A 14,486-nucleotide genomic window follows, 5' to 3' on the forward strand; every position below is an offset into this window, starting at 1 on the left:
GCTCCTTCCCTTATACATCAGCCCTCTTCACTTTTGCCTGGAGTGAATTATTTTCCCTACCTCTTTGCCCCCCCTTTTCACTCTTCCTGATATACAGTTCTAGTTGTATAGCTTATTTCTTAAAACCCTTTTGTGGCTCCCGTTGATTTCAGAATTGAGTCAAAAATCCTTTAGACTGACAGTTAAGGTCTGATCTGTTTTTGCAGCCTTGTCTTCCACTATTCCTCTTACACACTTAACACAACTCCACGATTTCCTAATTGTGTTCTCTTGGACAAGTTATTTGACCTCTGGGCTTTGGTTTCTCCTTTTGTAGATGAGGGGAATGGACCAGATCAGTGGTTAGAAATCACATTAATTAATTAAAATCACATTAATCAATGTTGAATAATTTTTAAATGATCAAGTTTAAGATATATTATCTCAGAGATGTGTGTGTGCATTCCAGAAAAAATAGGAAGCATTTAAAAATGATGGATTAGGGGCCAGCCTGGTGGCGCAGTGGTTAAGTGCACGTGCTCTGCTTTGGCAGGCTGAGGGTTTGCTGTTCGGATCCCGGGCGTGCACCGCTCATCAAGCCATACTGTGGCAGCGTCCCATATAAAGTAGAGGAAGATGGGCACAGATGTTATCCCAGGGCTGAGCTTCCTCGGCAAAAAGAGGAGGATTGGCATCGGATGTTAGCTAAGGTCTGGTCTTCCTCACAAAAGAGAAAAAAAAAGATGGATTAGAGTCGATCCTTCTGATTTTATCATTGTAATCCTAGTAAGTAACTAGATGAAAGAGTCTCACTATAGCCCCCAAAGCAAATTTTATAACACTGGCATATTGGTAAGAGGAATCTTAACGTTTTTTTCTCTTCTCTGTGCCAAAGTAGAAGGTCTAATGACTTAGGACTTGAGTCTAAGTTCTAATTTCATATAGCCAGAAAAATTTTGTAAAATAAAATGTGGAATAAGCTTCAATAATATTTATATCATTGTCTGTGGGGTAGTGAAGTAGTACAACCCCAGAAAGAAGATAGTTTTCTAAAGTTTATTTTTATTGAAATATAGTTGACATATAATAGAAGATGGTTTTTTTTTGTGTGTGTGTGTGAGGAGATCAGCCCTGTGCTGACATCTGCCAGTCCTCCTCTTTTTCTGCTGAGGAAGACTGGCCCTGGGCTACCATCCGTGCCCATCTTCCTCCACTTTATATGGGGTGCCGCCACAGCATGGCTTGCCAAGCAGTGCGTCGGTATGCACCCGGGATCCAAACCGGTGAACCCCAGGCCGCCACAGCGGAGTGCGCGCACCTAACCGCTTGCACCACCGGGCTGGCCCCAGAAGATGGTTTTCATACTCAGTATAAACAATGACTACCATTTATTGAGTACCTATTATGGATGACTGTTTATCATTTTCCTACCCCACTCCCATTTTTTACTTTCTAGACCGCTCCATCAAACAAATGCAACTGCTATTCATCCATTACTTAGGCCAAAACCTAGGAGTCATTTTTAATATCTTTCCTTCACACTCTATTTCAAACCATCAAGTGGTTTATATCTTTAAAATATGTCCTGAATCTGACTACTTTTTGCCACCTCTGTAGCCACCATCCTAGCCCAACCCTCCTAATTGACATCCCAGATTCCCCTCTTGCCCTACAACAGCCAGATTGAACTTTTTTTGTTGAGGTAACGTTGGTTTATAATATTGTATAAATTTTAGTGGTACATCATTATATTTCAATTTCTGTGTAGATTACCTCGTGTTCACCACCCAAAGACTAATTACAATCCATCACCATACACATGTACCTAATCACCCCTTTTCACCCTCCTCCCTTTCCCTTCCCCTCTGATAACCACCAATATAATCACTGTATCTATGTGTTTGTTTGTTGTTGTGTTTTTTTATCTTCTATTTATGAGTGAGATCGTACGGTATTTGACTTTCTCTGTGTGACTTATTTCACTTAGCGTAATACTCTCAAGGTCCATCCATGTTGTCGCAAATGGTAAGATTTCATCTTTTTTTATAGCTGAGTAGTATTCCATTGTGTATATATACCACATCTTCTTTATCCTTTTGTCCCTCGATGGGCACTTAGGTTGTTTCCAAGTCTTGGCTATTGTGCATAATGCAGCAATGAACATAGGGGTGGATATATCTTTATGCATTTGTATTTTCATGTTCTTTGGATAAATACCCAGCAGTGGAATAGCTGGATCATATGGTTCTATTAATTTTTTGAGGAATCTCCATACTGTTTTCTATAGTGGCTGCACCAGCAGTGTATGAGAGTTCCCTTTTATCCACATCCTCTCCAACACTTGTTATTTCCTGTCTTGTTAGTTATAGCCATTCTGACAGGCATATCATATAGTTTTGATTTGCATATCCCTAACAATTAGTGATGTTGAACAACTTGTCATGTGCTTGTTGGCCATCTGTATATCTTTTTTGGAAAAATATCTGTTCAGATTTTTTGCCCATTTTTTAATTGAGTTGTTTGTTTTTTTGTTGTTGAGATGTATGAGTTCTGTGTATATATATATATATATATATTTTTTATAATTTTATTTATTTATTTTCCCCCCACAGCCCCAGTAGATAGTTGTATGTCATAGCTGCACATCCTTCTAGTTGCTGTATGTGGGACGTGGCCTCAGCATGGCCAGAGAAGTGGTGCGTCAGTGCACGCACGGGATCCGAACCCAGGCCGCCAGCAGCGGAGCGCGCGCACTTAACCGCCAAGCCACGGGGCCAGCCCGAGTTCTGTATATATTTTGGATATTAACCCCTTATCAGATATGTGGTTTGCAAGTATCTTCTCCCAATTGTTAGGTTGTCTTTTCGTTTTGTTGATGGTTTTCTTTGCTATGCAGAAACTTTTTAGTTTGATGTAGTCCCATTTGTTTATTTTTTCTTTTGTTTCCCTTGCCCGGTCAGACATGATATTTGAAAATACGCTGCTAAGACCGATGTCAAAGAGCATACTGCCTATGTTTTCTTCTAGGAGTTTTATGGTTTCAGGTTTTACATTCAAGTCTTTAATCCATTTTGAGTTAATTTTTGCATATGGTGTAAGATAATGGTCTACTTTCATTCTTTTGCACGTGGCTATCCAGTTTTCCCAACACCATTTATTGAAGAGACTTTCCTTTCTCCATTGTATGTTGTTGGGTCCCTTGTTGAAAATTAGCTGTCTATAGATGTGTGGGTTTATTTCTGGGCTCTTGATTCTGTTCGATTGATCTGTGTGTCTGTTTTTGTGCCAGTACCATGCTGTTTTGATTACTATAGCTTTGTAGTATATTTTGAAATCAGAGAGTGTGATGCCTCCAGCTTTGTTCTTTTTTCTCAGGATTCCTTTGGCTATTCAGGATTTTTTTGTTGTTCCATATAAATTTTAGGATTTTTTGTTTTATTTCTGTGAAAAATGTCATTGGAACTTTGATAGGGATTGCACTGAATCTGTAGATTGCTTTAAGAAGTATGGACATTTTAACTATGTTAATTCTTCTCAGCCAATAGCATGGAATATCTTTCCATTTCTTTGTGTCTTCTTCAATTTCTTTCAACAATGTTTTATAGTTTTCGGTGTACAGGTCTTTCACCTCTTTGGTTAAATTTATTCCTGGGTATTTTATTCTTTTTGTTGCAATCGTAGATGGGATTGTATTCTTATTTTCTCTTTCTGCTACTCCGTGGTTAGTATATAGAAACGCAACTGATTTTTGTATGTTGATTTTGTATCCTGCAACTTTACTGTATTAATTTATTACTTCTAAAAGTTTTCTGGTGGATTCTTTAGGGTTTTCTATATATAAAATCATGTCATCTGCAAATAGTGAGAGTTTCACTTCTTCCTTTCCAATTTGGACCCCTTTTATTTCCTTTTCTTGCCTGATTGCAAGAAACTTTGGAGTCAGACATTTTTCTGGAAAGACCAGTACAGGTCAGAAGAACGTCTATAATATGGATGGTGCTTATTGCTCAAAGTTGGCAGTAGAAAGGCTTGTAAAGCAAACCAGCTAGATTTTCATTGGTTTACAGATAAGCAGTTCTTTTTTTATAAATCAAAAATGAAGTTATTATGGAACAACTGGCCTTTTTTCTTCTATACTCATTGTCATAGAACAAAATATAGGCTTTGGAGCCAAACAGATCCAGATTTCAGTACCTTCTCCAAACTTTGTCAAGTCACTTAAATGCTCTGAACCTCATTTTCCTAGATGATAAAATGAGGGTAATTTTGTCTCAGGTAATACGTATAAAATACTTACCACAGTTTCCAGGTATATTGTAGGTGAGCAACAAGTAGTGATTTTTTTTGACAGCTTTGATATAATGGCCACAGAACTCTTACTAGGTCCCATTACGCAGTATTGAGGAGGTCCCAGTCTACAGTAGTGTCAAGTTCAAGTTTTTTTTTCAGAATGAGGACAGCTAGATGTGTTTTAGACTGCTGTCACACCTCTCCCTCACTCTTCTGTTTAGGTAATAAACTTTTGAGGAGGGACAGCATTTAAATTTTTTGTGTGTGTGTGAGGAAGATGGGCCCTGAGCTAACATGTGCCAATCCTCTTCTGTTTGCTGAGGAAGACTGGTTCTGGGCTAACATCTGTGCCCATCTTCCTCCACTTTATATGGGATGCTGCCACAGCATAGCTTGACAAGTGGTGCGTCGGTGCGCGCCCGGGATCCGAACCGGCGAACCCCGGGCTGCCGCAGCGGAGTGCGTGCACTTAACCACTTGCACCACCAGGCTGGCTCCAGCATTTAAATTTTAATGTTTAACGCTGAGCTTTATACAGAACTGCGAGCTCAAGAAATATTTGACGTCTGGATGTAAATGCCACTAAGGAACATAATAATGTTATTATCCTTATGCTTGTTTAGAAAGAGTCAAAGCCCCAAGTCTGTCCTAGATCTGTGAACATTATAACATAGGTTATTGACCCATAAATTTCTTTTTATTACGCGTCTATTATTAGTTTTCTATGGCTGCCGTAACAAATTACCACAAATCTAGTGGCTTAAAACAACACAAATTTATTACTTACAGTTCTGTAGATCAAAAGTCTGACGTGGGTTTTACTGGGCTAAAAGCAAGGTATTGGGAGGGTTGCGTTCCTTTCTGGAGGCTCTAGGGGAGAATCTATTTCCTTACTTTTTTCAGCTTCTAGTGGCTGCTTGTGTTCCTTGGCTTGTAGCCTCCTTCCATCTTCAAAGCCAGCAATGACTGGTTGAGTCTTTTTCACATTGTATCCCTCTGATACTAACTCTTCTGCCTCCCTCTTCCACCTTTGAGGACCCCTTGTGATGACATTAGACCCACCTTGATAATCCAGGATAATCTCCCTGTTTTCAAGTCAGCTGATTAGCAACCTTAATTTCATTTACAACTTTCATTTCCCTTGCCATATACCATAAAATATTTATCGATTCTGGAAATTAGGACATGGACTTCTTTGGACATTTGCCTACCATAGTATCCCATTAGGAAGACATTTTTGAGCACATCCCCAGGTGCTACTATTAACCCATATTAAATATTAGTAAAACTCAATTTCTCTTTTTTATATAAAAAATATTAGTAAAAATTTTGATTTTCTTCCCATACTTCAATGGAAATCTTGCTCATTCCCCATTTTGGAGATTGCTGGCTAATAGTAGGGCCTAGGAAAGGTTCTGCCTTGGAATAAGAATTTTAATTTTTAATTGAATTTAGTGAATATTTACTGAGCACTAACTATGAACAAGGCAGTATTTTAGGTATGTATAGTGACGCAAAACTACATAGTGTATTTAGTCCTGGTGGGCTAACTACTGTAGTAAACATCTTAAAATCTTATTGGCTTAACTTGTTTCTTATTTGTGTCCTAGTCCAATGCATGTTGGGTGGAGGTAGAAGGGGAACTCTTTTTCACCTAGGACAGGGCCTCAGATACTTCTACTGGATCTTCTGCATCTGCTGGCAGATGAAGGAAGAAAGTGTGGAGGATAGTGTTGAGGTTTTTATGGGACAGGCCTAGAAATGACATAATCACTTCTGCCCCTATACCACTGACCAGAACTCAGTGTTATGGTCTTAACCAACTGTTATAGACACTGGGAAATATAGTCTTCTTTAGGAGGAAAAGGGAAGCAATTTAGTGAACAAATAACCATTCTCTTCAGCACATAAGACCCCTGCCCTCAAGAACCCTCTAACTTAGTGGAGGAGGCAGACATATATAAAACTCAATGTAGAAGGCAGGTCTGATAAGTGTTACAACAGAGGTTTAAATAGAGTGATATGAGTGTATAGGGAAGAGAAAGATTAATTTTGATTAGAAAGATTAGGGAAATATTTGAAATTATGACTGAGATAGAAATTATAACCATCCTCAAAGGGCTATTTTAAGAACTAAATGATTTAATATGTGGCAGTGCCTGGCACACTAAATGATATATAAATGTTTGGTGCTATCATTGTTGTTATTGTTGTTATTATTATTTGGAGATGTTCTTAAATTGAGTTTTTAAGGATTGGTAGAGCTTCAAGAAATGAATTCCAGATGGACTCATTCTAGCAACAATATGAAAGTGGGAGAATTCAGGACATAAAGTAAGAGAAGGTTGAGTCAGATCATTCTGACTCCTGAATAACATGCTAAGGAATTTGAAGTTTGATAGGAGCTGTGAGCTGCCACAGCTCACAGACACAAAAAACTTTTTGTGTAGCCAGTAGCTTCTTAAGGGGAGGGGTTATGTCTTGTTCATTTTTATATATTTTTTATAACTATATGGAGAGGTAATATAACATTGTGATTAAGAGCATAGACTCTGGAACCCACTGTTTAGGTTTGACTCCTGGCTTTGCCACTTATTAGTTGTATGATTTGGGGCAAGTTGCTTAATTTCTCTGAGCCTCAGTTTCTTTATCAATATGATTAGGATAATAAAAGTACTACTTCATTGGGTTATTGTAAGGATTAAATGAATTAAATGAATATAATGTAAAGCTCTTAGAACAATGCCTGCATAATAAGTGCTCTTTAAGTATTAGTTGTTATCACAATCATTATAATCATTACCAGTGCCTGGCACATAGTAGGCACTCAATATTTTTTGAGTAGTCAGAGTTGTGTTTTAAATTTACCCAGCAAGTATTTATATACTGTCATATGCCGGGCAAGAGTGCTCTTAAGAAGCTTATGGTATAGTAGAGGAGATATAAGGCATGTTATAAAACATAGTTAAAAGTAGGAAATGATGATGCTACAGGAGAGTGGTGTAGATGGAACGACTTGGTAGTTCAGAGGCATGCTAGTTCAGAGGCATGCTAGTTCAGAAATACTTCTACCTAGAGGGAGCCAAATTTGTTTTGTGGGAAAGGAAGTATTTAGATTGGGCTTTTGAGGATGAGTAGAATCTAACTATGTGGAAATGAAAGGAGGGGCATTCTAAGTAGTGGGAACAGCCTGAGAAAAGGCAAAGATGTGGAAAAGCATGGTTATGACACTTTATGGGAAAAGGTAAATCATGCTACAGGAAAGACTGAGGCAAATTAAGTCTCTGGTCAAAGTCTAGTTTAGGGCTGGCCTGTGGCATAGTAGTTAAGTTTGGCAGGCTCTGCTTCGGTTGCCTGGGTTCGGTTCCGGGCGAACCTACACCACCTCATCGGCAGCTGTGCTGTGGCAGTGACCCACATACAAAATAGAGGAAGATTGGCACAGATGTTAGCTCAGGGCCAATCTTCCTTAAGCAAAAAGAGGAAGGTTGGTAACAGATGTTAGCTCAGGGCGAATCTTCCTCACCAAAAAAAAAAAGAAAAAAAAGTCTAGTTTATCAGTAGTATCAGAGTTGGGAGTTTCGTTTTATGGTCTTACTAACGTTAGAGTAGAGATCAGCTGTCTTTGACTAGACTGAGCCTTACTAGTCAATGTATGGTCCATGGACCAAGCAGCATCAGCATCGCCTGGAAGCTTATTAGAAACTGTCAGGACCCTTCTGACCTATAGAATCACAGTCTGAAATTTACATGATTCCTAGGTGATTTGTTTCCACGTTAAAATTTAGGAAGCTCTGGTGTAAAAAACAAAACCAGCTCTCCCTACTTCTCAATGTGAATGTGTGTGAAATATGAAACTAAAAATAAAGTTGAGTAATTACTCACTCTCAAGCACATACATTAAGAAAGTGCTCTCTTCCTGAGCTAAGTAATTCTAGCTGGCGTGATTTTGGATGGTGGTAGTGAGGAATAAGAATCATTCAGAATGAAATATTTTTTAGGTCCCGTCTCGCACCAAAAAAGATTTGAGGCTTCATCCACAACTTAGATTTTGATATAATCAGCAATAAAAATTTCAATGAAAACTTATTATTGATATTAAGTGCTTTTCTAAGCATATATCACTTCCCTATTAAGGATGAGTAATATTTTCCTTTTAAAGTATATTGTTTATAGCAACTGGAGTGATTAACTCTGGTCAGGCTCTTCTTCCAATATAAAACTAATGCCTGTCTCAGCTTGCCAGCTCTGAGACACCATTTTGGATGTGGTGATGGTGGAAAGGAAATGAGGTTGAGGAGGTCAGGCAGAAAAGTTTCACATAGAAGTAGAGATGTGTGACACTACTGTGATGTGGTGATGTGAGTAGGGGGTGGGGAAGAAGGCAGACAGAAAACTGTCACATGAAGCCAGTGCCTGCCTGAATGTGCTGCCTGTGACACTTCTGTGGATGACATGGTCATAGTGATGGTGGGCCTGGGGGGAAGGGAAGTAAGGGTGTATCACCCCCAAACCAGGTCTTTTCAGCTTCTTGGAAACCCATGACTTTATTTATTTATTTATTTTTTGTGAGGAAGATCAGTGCTGAGCTAACATCTGTGCTAATCCTCCTCTTTTTGCTGAGGAAGACCGGCTCTGAGCTGACATCTATTGCCAATCCTCCTCCTTTTTTTGTTCCCCCAAAGCCCCAGTAGATAGTTGTATGTCACAGTTGCACATCCCTCTAGTTGCTGTATGTGGGATGCGGCCTCAGCATGGCCAGAGAAGCGGTGCGTCGGTGCGCGCCCAGGATCCGAACCCGGGCCGCCAGTAGTGGAGCTCGCGCACTTAACCGCTAAGCCGCGGGGCTGGCCCAACCCGTGACTTTAGAATGTAGCCATTGTGTTGCTAGTAGAATCCTACTGCCTAGCTTCTATGTAAATATTTGATTAAATAAAATAAATGCCTCTTGGTTTTAAAGCCTTGTACCTGCCTCTAAATGTTTTTCTTATAAAATGATGTACATTGTGGAGTTAATTTGGTGATCATTGTTTTTTCCTTCAAGAAATGCTTGTTTAGGGCCAGCCCTGATGGTCCAGTGGTTAAAGTTCAGCGCTCACACTGCTTCAGTGGCCCAGGTTTGTTTCCTGGTTGTACAACCACACCACCCATCTGTCAGTTGCCACGCTGTGGTGGCAGCTCACATAGAAGAACTAGAAGGACAACTAGGATGTACAACCATGCACTGGGGGGCTTTGGAGAGAAAAACAAAAAAAAGAGGAAGATTGGCAACAGATGTTAGCTCAGGGCGAATCCTTCCCTGCAAAAAAAGAAGAAGAAAAAGAAATGCTTGTTTAGCATCTTATGCACAAAGTGTTATATGTCAGGCACTATATATAGAACAAAGTAGAAGAGATCTATACTCTTAAAAACCTTTCTTATATTAGAGTCTGGAGAAGGAGTCAGAAATGTTAAAAGAAGAAGAATAGCTAACATTTTCTAGGGCTTATTATGTTTCAGGAGCCCAAGTTATCTCATTTCGTCTTCACAGTAACCCAGTAACCATACAGGTTAGATAATGTTAATATTCCTGTTTTGCACATGATAAACCGAAATACAGAGAGGTCATCAATAAGTGGCAGAGCCAGGATTTAAATCCAAGCAGTCTGACTCCAGACCCTGGACCACTTCACTTATGCTAATGAGCAGTCTTTCAAAGGAAGGTGAAAAGTGCGAGCAGTACTGGGGCTGGGGAGTGTGGAGGGAGCGGGGGAGGGGGAAGGAAGGAGACAGAGAGGGTGAGAGGATTAATGCTAACTGAGGACATCTAGGAGATCGTTATAGAGGAGATGAAATTTTAGATGATCCTGGAAGGATGATTTTCAGTAAGTAAATAAAGTCTTCCAACTCAGGGAGGAGCTTGAACTTAAGTTTCCAGGTCATAAAAATCATTCGTGCCGTTCAACACCTCTTTACTGAGAGCTTGCTTACTGTGTGCCAGATGCTATATTAGGTACTAGAAATGCACAGATAAACAAAACTCTGAATCTTCCGCAGTAAGAAAAGTTACAAAAGAGTGATGCGGGCAGAAGGCAGATTATAATGAGTTTAGGAATGAGTGAAGGTTAAGGAAATATGGATAGTGAATGTAACCTACTCTTAAAGTTTGGTAACAAATGAAAAGAGTGAATTTGGATCATACTTCAAGGAGAGGGGCAAAGGAATCACTTATTTTAAGAGGGGGGAAATTTAAGTATATTTGTAGGGTAGAGCCAGAGGAGAGGAAAGAGATGGGTGATGAATAAGGCTCATGGGAAAATATGGGGTTCCAAAGATAAGTTGGAGCAGAACAAGGAAAGTTTTAAATGCTGTGGTAAGGAGGTAAGGCAGAAGGGAGCACTGAAGGTGTATGAAGAAGGGAATGACATATTTTGTGTTTTGAAAAGGTAACTCTAATAGCCATGTACGGGATCGCGTAATTTAGGATCATTAATAATGATAAAATAAAAATCACTAAACGTTATTTGAGCATGGGCTAGACATTGCTAAGCACTGTACCTGAAATATCCCATTGAATCCTCCTAACAGCCCTTTAAGCTAGTATTATTTTCAGGTCCATTTTTGTAGATGAGGAAATTGAGATTTATAAAGATTAAGTAACTTGTGCAAGGTGTCCTAGGTGGAAATGGATAGATCCCTATGTTCTACTGCCAGGGGCAGCAGACTTTTTTTGTAAAGACTAGATAGTAAATGTTTTAGTCTTTGCAAGCCAAGCAGTCTCTGTCACAGCTATTCAGCTCTGCTGTTGTAGCACAAAAGCAGCCATAGACAATACCGTGGCTGTGTTCCAATAAAAATTTATAAAAACAAGTAGTGGGCCATAGTTAGCCAACCCCTGCTAGTGCCCATTATTGTTTGGAAAGCTATAATTAAGGAAGAAGTGTAGCTTATCATGTTTTACTTTACCTCTTTTTGCTATGGTGGGGTAGTGGGAATAGAATTATCCTTAGGTAGGTATACCGTTTAATCCAAGAGAAGCATCCTTTCTGTGAGAGGCTCACTAGAAACAGCTGTTTATGCGTACAGTTTAACCACATTCTGCAAAATACCCACTGAACTTTTTATTACAATTGCCTTCCAACAGTATGACCCCTAAAATGACAGTTCTGTGAGAGCAGGGACTTTGTTTTATTTACTGTCCTGTCCCTAAGGCCTTGCACGTAGTAGCCACTCAATAAATAATTGTTTAGTAAATGAGAGGCATACTGACTCATAATTCCAATGACTGGGGAGTTGTACCAACACTTAAAGAAAAGTGACCTATTTTAAAGCTACCTGTACAACTGCAGCTCCCCCAGATGGATTGTCTTCTCGTTCATCTTGCCCAGATTCCCTCTGCTCCAGTGCAGCTTTCCTTCTTTTACTCGACTAGTTTCTGATGTCAGCTGAAACTTTCAGTGCACTGTCTGCAGAGCTTATAGACACTGTGCCATGCTGGCCAGAAACATTCAGCATTCCAGATTCAGTCTTTCAGCACTCTGTGTTACTTAATGTGCATGATTTGTCAGACTTTTACCTGCTCCGCATTCCGCCCACTCACTCACTTCCATGTTAAGTAGTGAGTTTCATAGTAAAGAAACTGACAGGTGAATGAAGTTAAACGTCCCACTTGTACAAAGCAGGGAGTGGAGGTAGGGACAAGGGTTGGGGAATGGAGAGAAGAGTAGGCTTATAGAAACCAGCTTTCCTGCCCAGCCACCGGTGACCAAATTTGATTCTTTGATTCTAAGTTATAATAATTGCTTATATTTTTTTGAACTCTTACTATGTACCTGTCACTGTGCTGTAGACATTACATTCATTATTTCATTCAGTCTTTCCAACAACCTTATGTTGTGGACACTTATCCTATTTTACAGAGAGGGAAACTAATGCTTGCCTAGTAAAGAATGGAGATGGGATTTGAACCCGTAGCCTCTAACTTCAGAGCCCTTTTAACTCTACTCTTTGCTTCCCATTTCTTCCCAAGCCAGAGGTCAATTTCAACTAGTCATTGGAGCCTGCGTCCTATTTTCAGTACTGCCTAGATTTTTCTTCAAGTTCTTTCCTTTTTCAAGTTCCCACCAAGTCTCTGGATACACTTAGAGAAAACCAGTGGTCCAGAAACCTCCTCTTGGTAGAAACTCTGAAATTTCCACATTAGTAATTTTGGTTGAAGTAGCGTGTCTTTAAAACTGTGCTGTGATGTTACAGCCAACAAGGCATTCTCCCTCACTCGGTTCTTTTTCACTCAACAATCATTTACTAAGTGTGCATGCTATTTGCTAGGCACTGTTAGGTGCTGTGAACACAGGGAAGAATATGACCTGGACTCAGCCTTCATGGAACTTGATGGTCCTTTCCAGCACAGGCACTGCTGTGCCTTCACTTTCACTTGTAGTCAGTCTTTTCCCATTTCTTTGCCCTTCTAAACTAGAACTTACTTGAGACTTGGGTATTGTTAATGAGCCTTCTTGGCAACCCGAACACCAATTGTCATTAGCTTTGTGACGTTTATCTTCTCCAACTTTATGATCATCATCAGTCATAATCATTGATTTATGGGTTTTATTTAAAAATTATTTTTATATATAAATATAACCTATTGGTTGAAAAAAATGTCAGATATAACGTGTGTACACTAAACAGTAAAAATCACTCTTTACCCCCTCAGTACCATTTATTATTAGTACTTGTAGACATTTTCTATTAATGTACAAACATTTTTTTACACAAAGGTAATTTGTGGCTCAATGTTTTCATTTAACAATATATTTTGGATATCTTCACATATCAGTGCATAAAGATCTACTTCATTCTTTTTAATGGCTGTATAATATTCCAATCTATGAATATACCATAAATATTTAACCAGTCTTTTATTGGTGGGTATGTAGATTCATCTACCCTGGTGAGGTAGATATCCTTTTACATGTTTTTTTGTTTTTTTTTCCCTGAGGAAGGTTTGCCCTGTGCTAACATCTGTTGCCAATCTTCCTCTTTTTTTTGCTTGAGGAAGATTAGCCCTCAGCTAACAACTGTGCCAGTCTTCCTCTATTTTGTATGTGGGTCATCGCCACAGCATGACTGACAAGTGGGGTAGGTCGGCGCCCGGGGTCTGAACCTGTGAACCTGGGCCGCCAAAGCCAAAGCAGAGGGTGCGGAACTCAAGCACTAAGCCACGGGGCTGGCCCCCTTTTACATGTATTTTTTCCAAATTTAGTATGTTTGTAAGATAAATTCCCAGAAGTGGAATTGTTGGAGCAGGTAAAACTTTTGCTAAATATGATCAATTACCCTTTGAAAAAGCTGTGCCAAGGACTCAACAGTGTTTTCTGTTCCTGTTTCCTCACCTTCTGGATAACACTGAGAGTTATCAATCTTTTTTTTTTTTTTTTAAAGATTTTATTTATTTATTCTTTTCCCCCCCAAAACCCCAGTAGACAGCTGCATGTCATAGCTGCACATCCTTCTAGTTGCTGTATGTGGGACGCGGCCTCAGCATGGCCGGAGAAGTGGTGCGTCGGTGCGCGTCCGGGATCGGAACCCGGGCCGCCAGTAGTGGAGCACACGCACTTAACCGCTAAGCCACAGGGCCGGCCCATGAGAGTTATCAGTCTTAATCTTTATTCATTTGATAGATTTAAAAAGCAGTATCTCCTTGCTTCTTTAATTATCGGTGAATTAGAGCACATTTTGATATTTTTATTAGCCATTTATACTTATTTTTCTGTGGATTATGTACATATCTTTTGCTTATTTTTCTTTTTTTTCTTTTTTTTGTGAGGAAGATCAGCTCTGAGCTAACATCTGCCAATCTTCCTCTTTTTGCTGAGGAAGACTGGCCCTGGGTTAACATCTGTGCCCATCTTCCTCTACTTTATATGGGTTGCCGCCGCAGCATATCTTGAGAAACGGTGCATCGGTGTGCGCCCGGGATCTGAACCTGGGCTGCCAGCAGTGGAGTATGCGCACTTAACCACTACGCCACGGGGCCACCCCTGCTTATTTTTCTATTGAGTTGTTTTTTAATCACATATTTGGAAGAGTTCTTTTTATGTTAAGGAAGTTAGTCCTTTTCATCCAGCAAATGTGGGCTCCCCCCAACCCCTAGTTTGTTGTTTGTAATTTACAGACCTTCAGATTGGGTAGTTCAACCTACTCACTTTATGCATGAGGAAACTGGGCCCCAAATAGGG

The 14,486-nt window shown here is 39.7% G+C and overlaps 1 protein-coding gene across 2 annotated transcripts in view; it reads left to right on the forward strand.

Annotated features, from left to right (window-relative positions):
- The window catches only part of TESK2 (testis associated actin remodelling kinase 2), a 135,044-nt gene that overhangs the window by 87,585 nt on the left and 32,973 nt on the right, over positions 1-14,486 (forward strand). The window lies entirely within an intron of this gene.

This window comes from Ceratotherium simum, chromosome 22 (assembly GCF_057802395.1).
Source record: "Ceratotherium simum simum isolate JZ-2026a chromosome 22, ASM5780239v1, whole genome shotgun sequence".
Lineage (NCBI taxonomy): Eukaryota > Metazoa > Chordata > Mammalia > Perissodactyla > Rhinocerotidae > Ceratotherium > Ceratotherium simum.